This window comes from Schistocerca gregaria, chromosome 11 (assembly GCF_023897955.1).
Source record: "Schistocerca gregaria isolate iqSchGreg1 chromosome 11, iqSchGreg1.2, whole genome shotgun sequence".
Lineage (NCBI taxonomy): Eukaryota > Metazoa > Arthropoda > Insecta > Orthoptera > Acrididae > Schistocerca > Schistocerca gregaria.
The window spans coordinates 146695073-146709277 of NC_064930.1; positions in this window are offsets into that span (position 1 = coordinate 146695073).

Genomic DNA, 14205 nt, shown 5'->3' on the forward strand with positions numbered 1-14205 from the left:
GGAGTAGGTTTAATAATGAATAGGAAAATAGGAATGCGGGTAAGCTACTACGAACAGCATAGTGAACGCATTATTGTGGCCAAGATAGATACGAAGCCCACACCTACTGCAGTAGTAAAAGTTTATATGCCAACTAGCTCTGCAGATGACGAAGCAATTGAAGAAATGTATGATCAAATAAAAGAAATTGTTCAGATAGTGCAGGGAGACGAAAATTTAATAGTCATGGGTGACTGGAATTCGAGTGTAGGAAAAGGGAGAGAAGGAAACATAGTAGGTGAATATGGATTGGGGCTAAGAAATGAAAGATGAATGATGAATCCGCTTTGAAGAATTTTGCACAGAGCACAACTTAATCATAGCTAACACTTGGTTTAAGAATGATGAAAGAAGGTTGCATAGATGGAAGAACCCTGGAGATACTAAAAGGTATCAGATAGATTACATAATGATAAGACAGAGATTAAGGAACCAGCTTTTAAATTGTAAGACATTTCCAGGTCATATGTGGACTCTGAGATAAAGGAGATGGGACCTGGATAAACTGAAAGAACCAGAGGTTGTACAGAGTTTCAGGGACAGCATAAGGAGACAATTGACAGGAATGGGGGAAAGAAATACAGTAGAAGAAGAACGGGTACCTTGGAGGGATGAAGTAGTGAAGGCAGCAGAGGATCAAGTAGGTAAAAAGAAGAGGGCTGGTAGAAATCCTTGGGTAAAAGAAGAAATATTGAATTTAATTGATGAAAGGAGAAAATATAAACATGCAGCAAATGAAGCAGGCAAAAAGGAATACAAACGTCTCAAAAATGACTTCGACAGGAAGTGCAAAATGGCTAAGGAGCGATGGCTAGAGGACGGATGTAAGGATGTAGAGGCTTATTTCACTACGTGTAGATAGATACTGCCTACAGGAAAATTAAAGAGACCTTTGGAGAAAAAAGAGCTACTTTTATGAATATCAAGAGCTCAGATGGAAACCCAGTTCTAAGCAAAGAAGGGAAAGCCGAAAGGTGTAAGGAGTATATAGGGGGTCTATACAAGGGCCATGTACTTGAGGACAATATTATGGAAATGGAAGAGGATCTAGACGAAGATGAAATGGGAGATACGATACTGCGTGAAGAATTTGACAGAACACTGAAAGACCTGAGTCGAAACAAGGCCCCGGGAGTAGACAAATTCCATTGGAACTACTGAACGCCTTGGGAGAGCCAATCCTGACAAAACTGTACCATCTGGTGAGCAAGATGTATGACACAGGCGAAATACCCTCACACTTCAAGAAGAATATAATAATTCCAATCCCAAAGAAAGCAGGTGTTGACAGCTGTGAAAATTACCGAACTATTAGTTTAATAAGTCACAGCTGCAAAAAACTAACGTGAATTTTTTACAGACGAATGGAAAAACTAGTAGAAGCCGACCTCGGGAAGATCAGTTAGGATTCCGTAGAAATAGTGGAACACGTGAGGCAATACCGACCTTACGACTTATCTTAGAAAATAGATTAAGGAATGGGAAACCTACGTTTCTAGCATTTGTAGACTTAGAGAAAGCTTTTGACAATGTTAACTGGAATACTCTCTTTCAAATTTTAAAGGTGGCAGGGGTAAAATACAGGGAGCGACAGGCTATTTACAATTTGTAAACCAGATGGCAGTTATAAGAGTCTAGGGACACGAAAGGGAAGCAGTCGTTGGGAAGGGAGTGAGACAGGGTTGTAGCCTCTCCCCGATGTTATTCAATCTGTATTTTGAGCAAGCAGTAAAGGAAACAAAAGAAAAATTCGCAGTAGGTATTAAAATCCATGGAGAAGAAATAAAAACTTTCAGGTTCGCCGATGACATGGTAATTCTGTCAGAGACAGCAAAGGACTTGGAAGAGCAGTTGAATGGAATTTACAGTGTCTTGAAAGGCGGATATAAGATTAACATCAACAAAAGCTAAGCGAGGATAATGGAATGTAGTCGAATGAAGTCGAGTGATGCTGAGGGAATTAGATTAGGAAATCAGACACTTAAAGTAGTAAATGAGTTTTGCTATTTGGGGAGCAAAATAACTGATGATGGTCGAAGTAGAGGATATACAATGTAGACTGGCAATGGCAAGGAAAGCGTTTCTGAAGAAGAGAAATTTGTTAACATCGAGTATAGATTTAAGTGGCAGGAAGTCATTTCTGAAAGTTTTTGTATGGAGTGTAGCTATGTATGGAAGTTAAACATGGTCGATAAATATTTTGGACAAGAAGAGAATAGAAGCTTTCGAAATGAGGTGCTACAGAAGAATGTTGATGATTAGATGGGTGGATCATATAAGTAATGAGGAAATATTGAATAGGATTGGTGAGAAGAGAAGTTTGTGACACAACGTGACTAGAAGAAGGGATCGGTTGGTAGGGCATGTTCTGAGGCATCAAGGGATCACCAATTTAGTACTGGAGGGAAGCGTAGAGGATAAAAATCGTAGAGGGAGACCAAGAGATGAATACACTAAGCAGATTCAGAAGGAAGTAGGTTGCAGTAGTTAGTGGGAGATGAAGCAGCTTGCACAGGATAGAGTAGCATGGAGGGGTGCATCAAACCAGTCTCAGGACTGAAGACAACAACAACAAGGGAGCCTCCCCATCGCATCCCCCTCAGATTTAGTTATAAGTTGGCACAGTGGATAGGCCTTGAAAAACTGAACGCAGATGAATCGAGAAAACAGGAAATAGTTGTGTCGAACTACGAAAACAATCAGCAAAATATACAAACTGAGTAGTCCATGCGGAAGATAGGCAACATCAAAGACAGTGTGAGCTCCGGAGCGCCGTGGTTAGCGTGAGCAGCTGCGGAACGTGAGGTCCTTAGTTCAAGTCTTCCCTCGAGTGAAAAGTTTAATTTTCTATTTTCAGAAAATTATTGTCTGTCCGTTCGTCCAATGCGAGGTAACACCTAAACAAACATCGAAACACACGACGTCAGTCGACTACAGCGCACGGGAGAGAGAGTATTCCTGCTCACGAGGCTCTCTGGCTGGCAGTTGGCTGTTCGCTACTTTGAACGGACAGATAATAATTGTCTGGAAAAACTCCTTCATGTTGCATATTTTGCGCGTGGACTTCTCAGTTTGTATATTTTGCTTATTTTTTTCATAGTTCTACACAACTAGTTCCTGTTTTATCGATTGATTTGTGTTAATTTTTTCAAGGCCTATCCATTGTGCCAACTTATAACTAAATCTCGGGGGGGGGGGGGGGGGGGAGGGGAGGTTCCCTTGTGAGCTGCCGTAAATCCGCGCATGAGCACTAGGCAGCGATAACTATCGCATGCGCAGAAAGGGTGCGTCAGTGTTTTCTGCTTGTTATTTGCTTATTGTTCAGTGGCTAGTTGCTGATTTCAGATTTTTGTGTTGGGGATTTTCCGCGTTTTTTTTTCAGTAGCTAGGTTATCAGAAATGGAAAAGACGAACTTTTTTTGCGAGTTGACTTTCTATTATATTAAATGTTTGTGAAAGCATTTTTTCTATTGATTGTTTCGTATTCTAGAAGTAAAACGGTGCAAAGAGACGTTAAGCCTAATTCAGGTATACTGCGAGGAAAGGTGTCTATATGACGCACTGTACGGTAACAAGCTATGTCGGAAATCGTTTCTTTCTGCGTACTATGCATATAACGGCGCACGGTGATTTTTCGAGTTGTATGCTAATGCCTCACTTACGAAAGTTCATATTCGATTTGATTGCACCTGTCTTTTATTTCAGCATGCCAGAGAAGAGAAACTGGCAGTGGCAGGTAGCAAAGTCCGTACGTTTTCGCCCAGCGCAACAGACGAGGACTGCAAAACTCATGGGTGGTACATACATATATCCAAAATTTGGAAAATTGACATAAGTATTGGTCCTTCGAAGTGCTGCAAACTGCAGTGCATACATCCGCGACTACTTTTAAAATGGTGACGTGCAGTATTGTGTGGCTAAAAGCGTGACCCTTAGAAGATTGGTGATTTTACAACCAGCCTGCAACGTAACTGGGCCTTTACCGGTATTTCACGTGATCCGGGCTGGTGTGATCACAAAACGTATAAACATGCGATTTAACTGTTGGTTTCGTGGTTGTGGGACACCCTGCGTCATGACCGTGTCACACCTGTTGAAGCCATCTTCAGTCACAGACAGAGAGAGTTCTCGCAACAGGCCATGTCCATCATCACGAAATTCCGAAATTCTTGTCGGAACTTCGGGCCTCAATTCTTTTATAAGGAATATTCGTTGCTCCTTTTCAGCCAGAGAGGAACTCTACAACCTCAGGCCTTTCGTCTTCATCGTCGTTCTGCCCTAATCGGAAAATCTACTGACACGGCCGGCGCAGTGTCTCCAGAAACAAGTGCGTCCTCCATGTGCAAAGTGCTGTAGGAAAACATACACCTGTGTAACCAAGTGTCGTAATATAAAACTGAGTCTTTCATTCAGAACAAAAGTAACCTACATAAGAGAATAGCAATTAGTTAATAAATAATGATAAAAACAATTTCTTATGAAAGAGGAATCTAGAGCTAACATAAATAATTTGAGCGGATGATGTTCCAGTATGTGATACGTTCCCCTTGCGTCTAGGACGATGGAACGAACGACGTTACAAGATATCAGACACTCGTATCTGCGTTTGGCGCATTGTTACCGTCTACTGCGCTTGCGCTCCAGGTAGTGGGTGATCCAAAAGTTAGTATGAATTTGAAAACTGAATGATGTAGATAGAGGGGTACAAATTGACCACATTCTTCGAATGACATGGGGTTTTATTAGGACAAAAGAAAGCGAAAGTTCAAAAAAGTTCCGACAGATGGCGCTTCATCTGATCAGAATAGCAATAATTAGCATAACAATGTAAGAGAAAGCAAAGATGCAGTTCTTTACAGGAAATGCTCAATATGTCCACCATCATTCCTCAACAATAGCTGTAGTCGAGGAATAATGTTGTGAACAGCACTGTAGAGCATGTCTAGAGTTATGATGAGGCATTGGCGTCGGATGTTGTCTTTCAGCATCCCTAGAGATGTCGGTCGATCACGATACACTTGCGACTTCAGGTAACCCCAAAGCCAATAATCGCACGGACTGAGGTCTGGGGACCTGGGAGGCCAAGCGTGACGAAAGTGGCGGCTGAGCACACGATCACCACTAAACGACGCGCAAGAGATCTTTCACGCGTCTAGCAATATGGGGTGGAGCATTTTTGTTCTAATAAAACCCCAGGTCATTCCAAGCATGTGTATCAATTTTTACCTCTCTATTTTCATTATTCCGTGGTTTATTAAGTTTTCGGATTGATACTGACTTTTTGTTCGCCCGATATATCCCGCGTTGATGGTGAGCAGGTGTACGTGAACCAACCCGTAGTTCCAGATACGGACGCTCGGGGCGCTGGTGCCTAGGTGTACGGTTCAGGCGTATCGTGTAATATGGCCACTAAATAATTATTGAAATCACCGGATGCCAGGTCCTTATGCACGGAAGCAGAGAGAGAGAGAGAGAGAGAGAGAGAGAGAGAGAGAGAGAGAGAGAGGATGAATTTCTTTCTTAGCGTAAGCCTAGTTAACTAGCGTTGAAGTTATCCACTGAGACCGTTGCTGGCTGAAATTGAAGCGGCCCGCCAGATACAGCTAGAGTCAGATGTTCTGGTAGCGTACACGACGCCGTTCGAAGACCGCTGAGCCTGTGGCTGGGGTTCGATCCTTATTGGCGGCCCGCGTCCAGTTTTCGGAACGCTCTCGTACTGGGTTTTAGGAAACCGAACCAAGAACACGTGTCTGGCGACCTGTCTGCATTTGCACGCGCGTAGGCCGCCTGATTGGTTAGCTTCGACACTAATTAAATCGGAAATCGTGCAGAGGTTGTTGTTGTTGTTGTCTTTGTTGTCTTTGTCGTTGTTGTTTTGTTGTCTTTGTCGTTGTTGTTTTGTTGTCTTTGTCGTTGTTGTTTTGTAGTCTTTGTCGTTGTTGTTTTGTAGTCTTTGTCGTTGTTGTTTTGTAGTCTTTGTCGTTGTTGTTTTGTAGTCTTTGTCGTTGTTGTTTTGTAGTCTTTGTCGTTGTTGTTTTGTAGTCTTTGTCGTTGTTGTTTTGTAGTCTTTGTCGTTGTTGTTGTTGTTGTCGTCGTTGTTGTTGTTGTTGTTGTTGTCGTCGTTGTTGTTGTTGTTGTTGTTGTCGTTGTTGTTGTTGTTGTTGTTGTTGTCGTTGTTGTTGTTGTTGTTGTTGTCGTCGTTGTTGTTGTTGTTGTTGTTGTCGTTGTTGTTGTTGTTGTTGTTGTCGTTGTTGTTGTTGTTGTTGTTGTTGTTGTTGTCGTCGTTGTTGTTGTTGTTGTTGTCGTCGTTGTTGTTGTTGTTGTTGTTGTTGTTGTTGTTGTTGTCGTCGTTGTTGTTGTTGTTGTTGTCGTTGTTGGTACCTACTGCAACATACATCCTTCTGAATCTGCTCAGTGTATTCATCTCTTGGTCTCCCTCTACGATTTTTACCCTCCACTCTGCCCTGCAATGCTAAATTTGTGATTCCTCGATGCCTCAGAACATGTCCTACCAACCGATTCCTTCTTCTTGTCAAGTTGTGCCACAAACTCCTCTTACTCCTGTCGCCACCTGCAGGGTCGGTGTCTTTACCACTAGCCTCCAAGCACCTGCTGGACCCATCGCTCCCCAGCAGCCAGTAAACACACACGATAGGCAGTGCGACTGCCCCTGACGTTCCATGACGGCAGCCGGCGTGACGGGACATGGATTTTGCATCAGCTGGGAGGCGACTTCCCTCCTGGGCCGCGTTTGATGTCTGCTGATCTGCATACGGGGCGGCAGCACACACACGCCACAGCCAGTACACAGTATAGCGCGCTGGGGCCGCAGAGTCGCCCCCAGGCAAACCCTGTCGCTCCCTCGGCTGTCGGATGATGCCGGCGCCAGTTTTACGCGCAGGTTTTACGAGCGAAGCGAAACGTCATTCGGCTGCTTTATTTGCTCGCGGGAAGTGGAGCGCAGACTACACGAAGGGAGAGAGGTCTTCCGGTTAGCTCTCCCTGAATGTGCTTCCTAGGAGGCTACATGAAACCAGTCTAACTGTTCTACACTTTTGTACCCAAGTTTCTCCTTCATCAGACTACTTGTACGTGATAACTCTGCTATTCACAATAAAGTTCAGTGAACCACCTTCAAGCTGTCTCTCTACTGTCCCACTCTCGAAAAACGAGCACTTAAATTTTACTGCACGTAGCCTACACTGACGATGTGGCATTACTCGCAGGAAACTCTGCTGTGCGAGGCGAAGCCTATCAACACCTGGAGAAACGTGCAAGGGAACTTGGCCCGACAGTCAACGTCGAAAAGACCAAGTGTATGGCAATGAGCAACCAACAAACCCTACCAAATCTCAGGATGGCCGACACGGAGTTCGTAAGGGTGAGAGACTTAAAGTACCTTGGGTCGAATATCACCGAGACACATGACATTGGCAGTGAGGTGTAAGCCAGAACAGCATCAGGTAGCAGGTGCTACATTGCCGCATTACCCATGCTTAGGAGTTCACTTCTATCACGAAAATCCAAAAACCTCATTTACAAAACAATTACAAGACCAGTTATGTATGGTGCCGAAACATGGACCGTGACAGTAAACGAGGAACTGACCACCACCATATGGGAGGGAAAGGTGCTACGTAAAATATGTGGCCCAGTATATGAGCAAGAAAGTTGGCGCATTCGTAGCAATGCGGAACTACACCTTCTTTTTGAAGAACTGACATTGTTACTACCATTAAAATAAGAAGACTGCGGTGGCCAGCGCAAGTGGTCAGAATGGGAGAAGACACAGCGTGTAAGAGGATTTTTGATGGGAATGCTGGAGACAGACAGCGGATGGGATGCAGTTGAAGCCATGAAGATGTTGGGTGTCAGAGGATAGAGACGGAAAGCCACGGATCGGATAGAATGGCAGGAAATAGTGATGCAGGCGAAGGCCCTTAAAGCGCTGTAGAGCCGAGGAGTAAGTAAATTTTACTGTGCGAGCCGTGATTTCTCTTATTTCATCGTCATCATCATTCCTCCGTATGTAGGTGGGTGCCAACAGAATGTTTTCGCCATCGGAAAACTCGTGACTGAAACTTCATGAGAAGATCCCGTCGCAACGAAAAACGCCTTTGTTATAGTGATTGCCACTCCAATTCACGTATCGTGTCTGTGGCACTCCCTCTTTTACTTCGCGATAATACAAAACGAGCTGCCCTTCTTTGTACTTTTCCGATTTCATCCGTCAGTCCCAGCTGATGCGGATCCCACACCACACAGCAGTATTCCAGAATAGGGCGGACAAGCGTGTTGTGAGCAGTCTCTTTGGTAGACCTGTTGCACCTTCTAGGTGTTCTGTCAACGAATCGTAGTCTTTGGTTGGCTCTACCCACAACGTTATCTATGTGATCGTTCCAATTTAGGTTATTTGTAACTGCAATTCCCAAGTATTTAGTTGAATTTACAGCCTTCGGATTCGTGTGACTTACCGCGTATTCGAAATTTAGCTGATTTCTCTTAGCACTCCTGTGAATAACTTCACACTTTTCTTTACTCAGCCTCAGTTGCCACTTTTCGCACCATACAGATAACTTATGTGAATCATTTTGCAAGTCGTTTTGATCATGTGTCGACATTACTATACGGTAAATGACAGCATCATGTGCAAACAATCTAAGACGGCTACTCGGATTGTCGTCTATGCTGTTGATGTAGATCAGGAACAAGAGAGGGCCCGTAACACTTCCTTGGGGGAACGCCGGATATTACTTCTGTTTTACTCGGAGACTTTCCGTCTGTTACTATGAACTGTGACCTTCCTGGACATGAAATCAGGAATCCAGTCGCACAACTGAGGCAATATTCCACAGGCACGCAGTTTCGTTGGAAGACGCTTGTAAGGAACGGTGTGGAAAGCCTTCTGGGAATCTAAAAATACGGAATCAGTTTGAGATCCCCTGTCGATAGCACTCATTACTTGAGCAGTATAAAGAGCTAGTTGTGTTTGACAAGAACGATATTTTCTGAAACCGTGCTGACTATGTGTATCGTTTTCCTCGAGGTACTTCATAATGTTGGGATACAGTGTATGTTCCAAAACCCTGCTGCAAATCGTTAGTGATTTGGCCCTGTAATTCAGCGGATTGCCCTACTTCTCTTATTGGTTATTGGGTATTGGTGAGACTTGCACTTCAACAGCGGACATTTCTTTCGAAATGGTTCCATACTGCTCGTCAACTCTTGTACGCACTTTCCTTGTTGAGGGCGCAGAGTCCACTTGTATCTTACATCATCAGAGTCGGTGGACAATGGCAGAGACACGTGGAGAGTTGTGAGATGCCGGCAACAGCACTTGATGGAGAGTTCGAAATGAGCTCATTTCTGATCTCTGGCACACATGTACATGGGGAGCACCGCAGCTTCAGGAACATTCGTGGCAGCAGTCTGGCGTTACCCAGGTACACTACTGGTCATTAAGATTGCTACACCACGAAGATGACGTGCTACAGACGAGAAATTTAACTGATAGGAAGGAGATGGTGTGACATGCAAACGATTAGCTTTTCAGAGCATTCACACAAGGTTGGCGCCGGTGGCGACACCTACAACGTGCTGACACGAGGAAAGTTTCCAACCGATTTCTCATACACGAACAGCAGTTGACTGGCGTTTCCTGGTGAAACGTTGTTGTGATGCCTCATGTAAGGAGGAGAAATGCGTACCATCACGTTTCCGACATTGATAAATGTCGGATTGTAGCCTATCGCGATTGCGGTTTATCGTATCGCGACATTGCTGCTCGCGTCGGTCGAGATCCAATGACTGTTAGCAGAATTTGGAATCGGTGGGTTCAGGAGGGTAATAGGGAACGCCGTGCTGGATCTAAACGGCCTCGTATCACTAGCAGTCGAGATGACAGGCATCTTATCCGCACGGCTGTAACGGATCGTGCAGCCACGTCTCGATCCCTGAGTCAACAGATGGGGACGTTTGCAAGACGACAACCATCTGCACGAACAGTTCGACAACGTTTGCAGCAGCATGGACTATCAGCTCGGAGACCGTTGCTGCGGTTACCCTTGACGCTGCATCACAGACAGGAGCACCTGCGATGGTGTACTCGACGACGAACCAGGGTGCACGAATGGCAAAACGTCATTTTTTTCTGATGATCCCAGCTTCTGTTTACAGCATCGCGATGGTCGCATCCCTGTTTGGCGACATCGCGGTGAACGCGCATTGGAAGCGTGTATTCGTCATCGCCATACTGGCGTATCACCCGGCTTGATGGTATGGGGTGCCATTGGTTACACGTCTCGGTCACCTCTTGTTCGCATTGATTGCACGTTGAACACTTCTCGGTTGGAATCCCGCATTGCTGTTGATGAGATTATCAGCTCTGCGGCAAGGAAAGCGTTTGTGAACAAGAGAAATTTGTTAACATCGAGTATAGATGTGTCAGGAAGTCGTTTCCGGAAGTATTTGTATGGAATGTAACCATGTACGGAAGTCAAACGTGGACGATAAATAGTTTGGACAAGAAGAGAATAGAAGCTTTCAAAATGTGGTGCTACGAAAGAATGCTGAAGATTAGACCAATAGATCACGTAACTAATGAGAAGGTACAGAATAGAATTGGGGAGAAGAGAAATTTGTGGCACAACTTGACCAGAAGAAGGGTCGTTTGGTAGGACATGTTTTGAGGCATCAAGGGATCACAAATTTAGCATTGGAGGGCAGCGTGGAGGGTAAAATAGTAGAAGGAGACCAAGACATGAATACACTGAGCAGATTCAGAAGGATGTAGGCTGCAGTAGGTACTGGGAGATGAAGAAGCTTGCACAGGATTGAATAGCATGGAGAGACTGAAGACCACAGCAAACAACGAATATGTATCGCTTCGTTAGTGACGCAGTCCCAGAAAGATGATGCTGGGGATAAAAGTTCCGTCTTTCCATAAATCGTATAATGTTCTCTATTCAGTGTTCAGCAATTGCCGACTTCTCCGGTCGGCGTAGGCGGGTAAGATGTCTGTGTTCAGCGCGGCGTTGTTGTACTGTGCGACACGTCTGGGCTATATATTCCGCCCCACATTGTCGAGGAATCATATACACATATTGTTTCCTCAGGCCAAGATCATCCTGCATCGAAACCAACAGACTCCTCAGGTTTGCATAAGGTCGAAAAGACACACTCAGTTTCATATCTTTCAAGGACTCTTCCAACAGGACGCAAAAATACGGCAAGAAGGCAAAGCGCATGGAACGTGTCAGTACATGAAATTACAACACAAAAGTAATAACAGATAAAAGTAAAATGTTTTGAACCCAAAAAGTGAAGCCAGAAGCTTAAGTAAAAGCAATGAACAATACAACAAGAATCAGCTTAATTTTTCAAGGAACTCCTCGACAGAATAGGAGTAGTAACCCGTGAGGAAAATCTTTAGTTTCGATTTGAAAGCGCGTCGATTACTGCTAAGATTTTTGAATTCTTGTGGTACTTTATTGAAAATGGATGCAGCGATATACTGCACACCTTTGTGCACAAGAAACCTATCCAAATGCAGGTCGGATTTCCCCCTAGTATTCATTGAAAGCTGATATTGTTAAGAAAAAACGACATTAAAGAACGTATGTATTGAGAGGGCAAAGACAAAACACCCACACTAGCAAACACGGGTCGGCAAGAGGTTCACGAACTTACACCACCTACTGCTCGAACCGCCAGTTTCTGAACCAAAAATACCTTTTTAAAATGCGAAGAATTAACCCAAAAACTAATACCGTATATATGACATAAACGAATGGAGATTAGCAAAGTAGACTAATTTTCGTGTGCAACGAGCACTCACTCCAGATACCGTTCGAATAGTGAAAATGAGAGTATTAAGTCTGTCACAAGATCCTGAATGTGGGCTTCCCACGACAGTTCATTATTATCTGAACGCCTGGAAGTATGAACTGTTCAGTTTCACTAATTATACGCCCATTCTGTGAAATTAAAACGTCTGGTTTTGTTGAATTGTGTTGGAAACTGTAAAAAAGTGAGTCTTGCTGTTATTTAGCGTCAGTTTGTTTTCTACGAGCCATGAACTTCTGTCATGACCCGTGCTTGCCGTGTTGCACACCATGCTCCACTACCAAGCTAGTGTCATCAGCAATCAGAAATATTTTAGAATTATCGCTAATACTAGAGGGCATATCATTTATTTAAATAAGGAACAGGATTGGCCCGAACACTGATCCCTGGGGCACTCCACTCACAAGGAGACGGCACGGCCGTGGCGTTTCGGATTTGTCCGAAATTTTGTGTGCTGGAAGAGGACCCCCTAACGCGTCACCTGGTTAAAATATTAGGACGCATTACCCGGAAAATCCCGGGAAAAATCGATGTAAAGTTTCTTAGGTGCCTTATGAGTACAAAATGTTGGTCCACCAGCGAGCCACCATCTGGTCTAGGTGTTTAGGGCTCGGGACTATTACGCCAGAGGTCTCGGGTTCGATTCCTGCTTCTACACTTTTTTCTTCTGTTTCATTTTCTTTTGCTATTCCAACAATTATTCAGAAAGTTTCCCAAACCTACATTATCTTTAACAAATTAGTTACAGCATTGAATAAAAATTATTTTCTTTTTGTCCAACAACACAATTCATGGCGGTGGGTTTTCCATTTTCCTTGTAAAGTATATGAGGAGAAACATTGCTTTTTTTAATCAGAATAACAAAGTCTATTGGGAAATACTCAATTTTTATACATATAATTATCACAAACAAGAACCGCTGTGGTAATTATCGTAAAAACAAACGAAGCAATAATTTTTGCGACTTCTTGCGCAACAACTAAAAGCTGATTTTTTTTACAGTCACTCGACGTTTGCAAAAAATCTGTACAAAAACATGCTCCATTAACATTCACGAAAAGGTTTAGAGTTTCTGATAATTTTCAGGCAAACCAGGCATATTGAATTATGTCTCGGAATTTTGATGGTGAATTGTAGAATGAATTTTCATAAAATCTTCCCGGGAATTAATTTTACGATTCTCCTGTAACAATGCACTGCAATTTTGCAAGCAACAGAAGTAAAAAAAAAAAGTGCCGGAGGATGAATAGAACCCGAGACCTCTGGTGTAAAGGTGCGAACGCTAACCGTGTAGGCCAGACGGCGGTTCGGCAATGGCCTTACATTTTCTACTCATACGGCACCTGAGAAACTTTGGATCGATTCTTCCCCGGATTTTCCGAGTAGTGCGACGTGAGGTGTTGGGGGGTCCTCTTTCAGCACACAAAATTTCGGACAAATTCCCGACCCCTCAATCGTGCCGTCTCCTTGTCAGGCCGCACATCACAGCCATTGTTAAAGGAACATCTGAACCAGTTGTGAGCTACCCCCCCTGTATTCCCTAATGGTCCAACTTCGGGAGCAATATTCTGTGATCGACACAATCGACCACCTTAGTTAAATAGAAAAATATGTCTAGCGTTCGAAACCTTATGTTTAACACATCCAGTACTTCACAGAGGAATGAGAGTATAGCATTTCTAGTTGTTAAACGGCTTCTAAAGTCCAACTGCAGGTATAATACCAAATTATGCTATATAAACTGATAAACTGTCCTTACATACACAGCCTTTTCAATAACTTTAGTGTACAGTGATGGCATAGAAATACGTTTAAACTGTCTTCATTGTCCCTTTCTCTCTTTCTATAGAGCTGCTTTACTTACGAGTACTTAAATCGCTGGCCATTCCTGAAGGAAAAACTACAAATATGGCTAAATGCAGGGCTAACATGTACAGCGCAGTACTTCAGTATTCTGCTAGGCGCTCCATCATATCCATGAAGGTCTTCAGCGATTTATTCACTCAATCTCCTCCTCCTCTCTGTCACAGATGAGTATTTCAGACATCAGTCTCGGAAAGGTATTTGCTAACAGAGCTATACGATTCCCAGTAGAGACTAAATTTTTATTTAATTCACGAGCAATGCTCAGAAAATGATTTTTAAATACTGTACATATATCTGATTTTAACAGTAACAGAAGTATTTTAACCACAAACTGACTTCAGATCGTCAGCCTTGTGCTGCTGACCAGACACTTCTTTCACAACTGACCACCTGGTTTCATACTGCGTGCCTTCCAAATAACATTCCTAAGCATCTAGACTGGCAATGGCAAGGAAA